The sequence below is a fragment of the Tamandua tetradactyla genome, chromosome 5 (genome assembly GCF_023851605.1).
Source record: "Tamandua tetradactyla isolate mTamTet1 chromosome 5, mTamTet1.pri, whole genome shotgun sequence".
Taxonomy (NCBI): Eukaryota; Metazoa; Chordata; class Mammalia; order Pilosa; family Myrmecophagidae; genus Tamandua; species Tamandua tetradactyla.
In genome coordinates this window covers 11,090,232-11,096,575 of record NC_135331.1, presented here as the reverse complement: position 1 = coordinate 11,096,575, position 6,344 = coordinate 11,090,232, and positions in this window count along the sequence as shown.

Sequence of the window (6,344 nt, the reverse complement as noted above, 5' to 3'; positions counted from 1 at the left end):
GAATGGAAATCCTTTTATAGATGGTCGCTTTATTTTTGGTCTCATTCAGAATACTTTGATTCAGCCTTGGAGTTAGCTTGCCAAACATATTCTCCCTTTCTCCCATAATGTTGAAACAGGGAGGGTGGAAACCTCAGATAACACTGGGCTACCTGGTTCATGTATTTGTATTTTCAGTTGGTAAATTTCCTTGGGACCTGACAGTTTTAGGTCAGGTTGTGGAGATGGTGTCAGCTTTCAGTAGTCATGACGGGGTGGGTCAGCTTGGGGTCTCATTCGTGTTGATTGCGGGTGGCTAGGAGACTACTCACCCACCTTACCTTCAAGGGGAGGGTGCTCTTTGAGTATATGATTTAGCTCCTGTTTACTTGGAGGTAAGGATAGCAGGGAATGGATGTCCCAGCAAACCCCCTCATCATTAAAACAAAATTAGTCAAAAACTGGCACAAAATGTAAATTTGATATAAATGGAAACAAATCCACAATTAATAGTTTGAGTACAAAACTGCTAAATTTTAAATGGCCAAAATGTTCCTGTTACACTCTTTCATTGTGAGAACTAAAGCTTGTGCAGCATGTGGTTACTGAGCAGTTTTTAGAGTCTAGCGGGCACCACCAAGTGAGAATATGCACTGTTCCCTACTTTGCCACCAGATGTTTGCTCATTGATCCCATGGCTCTTGCCCAGGCACAACCTCATGTGCTTGCTCAGGTCCATCCCCTGAGCAGCCTTTGTCAGCCACGTGCTTTGGGAGGAAGGGTGAAACCTCTTTGCGTCCCCTGACCAGCCAGCTCGCTCTGCCAGCTTGTTTCTGCGTTTCTGGTTTGCCCACCATGATTCTGAGATTCCCTCTGCAGCAGGATGGTGTTCAGAGCCCAGTACATTGCCTTCCTATTGGCACTCATGCTCCCCTTTCTCCAGTGTGACCCCCAGCTCTGCTGGGTCAGCCTGGCCTGTCTATGCAGGTCTCCATTCCAAAGGCACCCTGGACTGGATCGCTCCGGCTCTGCCCACTGGCAGCTCCAGTGTTTTCACCTTGAAGGGCTAGAGGTGAAGACCTTTTGGGAGAGGGGCTGGGACTACATTCTTAGAGCACCTCATTTAGGACTCTGTGTCAGAGCAGGAGGAGCTTGACTTCTAAGATCTCACTAGATACTGCCTCTATCACATTCCATGACTTCGTACCAACAACCAAACCAAAACACTTGTGAAGGGCAGAGGGTTACAGGAAGCAGTAACCCTCTTGCACAATGATCGGAATCTGGCTACCCAACTCTAATATTATCCCATTGTGCTACCCGCAAAGAGATCAAGAGACTTCTGGCAAAGGATTGCCTTCCGTGAGCCTGCAGTTGCCTTCTGGAGTCCAGAATTTCACTCGTGGTAGTATGAGGATGTTTTAACTGATTCCTTTAATTTCCCCCCTCACACAGACTATTAGCACAGGCTTGGGAATCAAAGAACAGTCTGGATGTTTAAAGCCCCAACTCTTCCACTTAGAAGCCTCTGCAGGCCTGTTTCCTCACCTGTCTCCTAAGGTGAGGATGGAATAAACCCGTAAAGCATTCAGCCAGATCCACCTTGAATTCCTCATCTCCGCCACCTGAGTAAATGCACAGATGCCTGTCTGCCCCAGGCGATTGGGAGTTGGTGGGATTGCTCAGAAACCCTGTTTCTTCTCCTTTTAGGACCTTCAGCTGAGCAGGGAGTCAAGACCCAAGGTATAAGTGTTCCCTCCGCATAAACCTCTTCACTTCTGAGCTCTTGCTGTGCACCAGGGGTGTGGCAGGAGTGGCCCCATTCACAGGGCTGCTGTCTGGGGCGCTCCTTTCCTGCCACAGGTGGGGCACCCCACACCTGTCTCTGAATTCCTCTGAGAATGAGGCCAGCCTAGCTTCTGCCCAAAGTAATCAGTTTCAAACATGAGCAAGCTTGCCAATAATTCTGATTCCCAGACCGAACACCAAGCCTTAACCCAAATACGAAGGCAGGATTCAGGGCCCTGGAGTCTGCATCTTTATTCCCTGCCTCACCTCCCCATTCTGATGCAGATGTTCCCTGAAACCCTGCGAGAGGGGTCGCGGCCCTGCAAGCTGCAGCATGATCTCAGAGGGCCCAGAGGGCTCTGCCTTGCCTGCCTGTAGGTGGGAGGAATTGGCCCCACTTTATAAACCTCACCTGCTTCTGGCTTCCTGTTCCTCCCCTGGCTTACTTGGGGCAGGCCAGAACCTGTGCAGAGCAGAATACCGGGAACTTGCAGAAAGTCTACCAAGGGACCTAGGTGGTCCCTGGAGCCACCTCGCATAGGCTGTGGGACTTCTTGCTCCACAATGGCCACGTGCTTCCTGCTGAAGAAGGCAGCAAGACCTGACTGGACGCACACTTTGGCCTATAAGGACAGTGGCTCGATCCAGGCCACCAGGGATTCCTGGCACCTGGAAGGGCCCTCTGAGGTAAGAGCCTTATTAAGGTTTTCCACTGCCTGTAGGAGCCTCCCTGGCCTGAGGTGTCTGGGGAGGGCACAGAGGGCAGGCTTCTACTGTCTAGACGCTTCCAGGCCCAGGCATGCTCAGCAGGGCCTGCCTTGGCCCCACCCGGGCTGGGGTGGGGCTTTCCAGGTTACCATGAAAGATGTCAGCAGTTGACAGCAAAGAGCACAGTCACCTATTTCAGAAACCACACAGTACCAACCCTGCCAGGAATACACCAGAGCCTGCAGGTCGGCCTCTTCACTGCTGTTAAGAGAAAATATTTATTTAAAGTAACACGGTAAAGAAATGGCTTATAATCCCTTTTAACAGCTCTTGACTTATATAAAATGTTATATATTTATATATGTGCACTATATAAAAGCATACATGGTTTAAAAAGCTTCAAACGGGAGGTATAAAAATTTTAAATGTATTTACTTCTCAAACTACTGAATTCCAGTGCCTATCCCAAAATGAAGAAAGTTTCTGGTATTACATTAAAAAAAGTATTTGTGTGCTTTTGCCTAACTACACATTAGATAGTGTATGAAACACTGCAGGAGTCGTGCTGTACATGTGGAGAGGAGTTCCAAGCTAGTGTTTTCAGTGCATAGAAGCCCATTCTGTGGATGGAACAATTTCTGCTATAGGTGGATGCTTGTTTCCAGTTTTGCACATAATTATTACAATCTGTGCCGCCATGAACACATCTTGGTATAATTTTTTCAAGGCTATGCAGAAGTCAAGTTCCTTGTAGTGAAACTTCTGATCTCAAAGATATCCATATAGGGCAGGCCACGGTGGCTCAGCAGGCAGAGTTTTCACCTGCCATGCCAGACACCCAGGTTCAATTCCCAGTGCCTGTCCATGCAAAAAAAAAAAAAAAAAAAAAATTAGGCTTATAAATTTTTGGTGGACGCTGTCAATTCGCTCTCCAAAAAAACTCCCCTGCCATATTTTCTCTCCCACAATAGATGGGAGTGCTCATTTCTAACCCTCTTCAGCTCAGGCATCATCAAAGTTTTTTACCAATCTCACGTGAGAAAAATACCCCTTGGTTTTAATTTGCTTTAGCTGCTATTTCTGTTCTTGGGGCTGGGCCCTGAGGCAAAGAGCACAGTCACCTATTATCACATTATCACAGCTAGCCTTCACCCCCTGGAGGTGGGGCTGCATTTAGTTCCACTCCATAGATGAGCACCCTGAACTCAGATGGCCACGTTAGATATGGTCATCTGCTCAAAGCCTCTCAGCCTGGAACTTTCTTTTGGCCTTAGCTGTGGTCTCTATCCAATCTTACATTCTGTCAGCAGGAACAGCCCACCCTAAGCACATCTTACCTGGATTTAAAGGCTGCCAGACAGTTTGGCAAGGCAGCACTGTCACCACACAGCTCCCACTGGCTATTTAAATCTTACAGTGCCTGACTCTGTAAACAACCTTCTGGTGACCTTTTTTGCTCACTACTTTTTCCTTCTTTGGGTAAATTCCCAGGAGAAGGATTTCAGAGTGAAAGCCTAGTATGATGTTTTTGGAGCACACGAAAAGATGTATGGAATGTCCTGCGCAGCCAATGCGGAAGCCCAGATTGATACTGTGGTCTCCCCAGCCTGCCCCAGTCTGTTCAGGGAGCATGTCCATGGGCTTCAGGTTAGGGGTGAACAAGGAGCTCCCTAATCTCTGAAATACCTGTCCCACTTCCTCTCACCAGATCTGGAAGCTTGTGGTGGACCTTCACCTTCTCACCCGGCCACCATAGGACAGCCTTTGCCTTTGCTTTAGGGGTTGGGATATTGGTTCCTGGCCTGGAGTTCTGGCTGGGATGTGGGTCCCACGGAGTCAGGTCTCTGCTGCCTTAGAAAAATCATGTGCTTGATGAGGTTTATTTGGTAGGTGTGTTGGGTAAGGAGCGCTGACTGGCCTCCCAAGTTTCCCCTTCTTCCTTCATTGCCTCTTCTGGGGTATCCTACTCTTCCCCACCCAGAGGGTTGGGGTGCAAAGCCCTGGCTGTGTGTTGGTGGACAGCTCCCTTAGTCCCTCTATGCCTTCATGTCCTCTGGAATGGCACTCGTAGAGTCAGGTTTCTTTTCCCTGTTAAGGGGCATCGGAGAGACTTTGTGGCAAGGATTTCAGCCTTTGGAGCCCTGGAGCAGGGTGCAGGTGATTGAGGACCTCCCAGGCTAAGTTTTGGGAAGAACCTTGCTCTTCCCAAAAGTGGGGAAGAACCCACTCTGGTGTGGGATCCACAGACTTGCCCTGACCCATTCTCAGTGCCAACTCTAGTCCCACAGGAGCGTGGAGCCAGGTGAAATTATCTTTTATTTCTTGGATCATCTTCTTCTCAGGACCTCAGTCAATCCAGTCCCTCGGCCCACTGGCACCCATTTCTTTTGTCAGTGTCCAGGTATTGCAGTAAGCAAGGCTCTTTCTCAAGGCTGAATAGGGACCAGAGAGGAATTGATTGGCCCTGAGTGATCCCTGTGGGGTCCTGTCTGTTCCCTACTCCTGTGCCAACCACTGCTAGTGATGGGGAGGGACAGAGATGAGCCCTATGCACAGCCTCTCATCTGAAGTCTTTTCCGGAATGCTGGGCACGTTTCTCAAACCATGTGTGGCCCCAGATGGAACTCTTTCAACCTAGAGGAGGCCAAGGCTTTGTGGAGACCCCTGAGCAGATATGACATTCTATTCAGAGTAATTCTACCAGTGAGCCAAGGCCAAGAGCCTATCAGGGGCTGGGCAATTATTCCTTTGATTCTTTTTTTTCAAGAAATGGTTTAAATGTGTGAAATATGGCATTCCTAGAGAAGTATATGAAAATATATTTAAAGTTAAAAGAATCATAGATTACAAACACACATGTATAGATAAGAAATAGAAAATCTCTGCTACCCTGGAAGCCCGTGTGTACACAAACCCAATCACAGAGTCCCTGTCTGCCATCCTCCTATACTGAATTTTGTGTTTATCCTTCCTTTATTTTTTGACCATGGAAGATATATGAACCTTAGGCAAATAGGATCTCGGTTTTCTCTCCTGTAACATAATATTGTCATTCCCTTATTTTATTTTATTTTTATGTTAGGGATATTTATTTTATTTTATTTTTTAACTTTTTTATTAATTAAAAAAATTAACAAACAAAACATTAAGATATCATTCCATTCTACATATAAAATTAGTAATTCTTAATATCATCCCATAGTTGCATATTCATCATTTCTTAGAACATTTGCATCGATTTAGAAAAAGAAAAAGACAATAGAAAAAGAAATAAAACTATAATAGATTAAAAAAAAGATTATACAAACCATACCCCTTACCCCTCGCTTTCATTTACCACTAGCATTTCAAACTGAATTTAACACTTGTTCCCCCTATTATTTATTTTTATTCCATACATTCTGCTCTTCTGTTGATATAGTAGCTAAAAGGAGCATCAGACACAAGGTTTTCACATTCACAGAGTCTCATTGTGAAAGCTATGTCATTGTTCAATCATCATCAAGAAACATGGCTACTGGAACACAGCTCTACATTTTCAGGCAGTTCCCTCCAGCCTCTCCACTACATCTTGAACAACAGGGAGATATCTACTTAATGCATAAGAATAACCTCCAGGATAACCTCTCAACTCTGTTTGGAATCTCTCAGCCATTGACACTTAGTCTCATTTCCCTCTTCCCCCTTTGGTCGAGAAGGTTCTCTCAATCCCTTGATGTTAATTCTCAGCTCATGCTAGGGTTTTTCTCAGTCCCTTGATGCTGAGTCTCAGCTCATTCCAGGATCTCTGTACCACATTGCCAGGAAGGTCCACACCCCTGGGAGTCATGTCCCACGCAGAGAGGGGGAGGGTGGTGAGACTGCTCGTG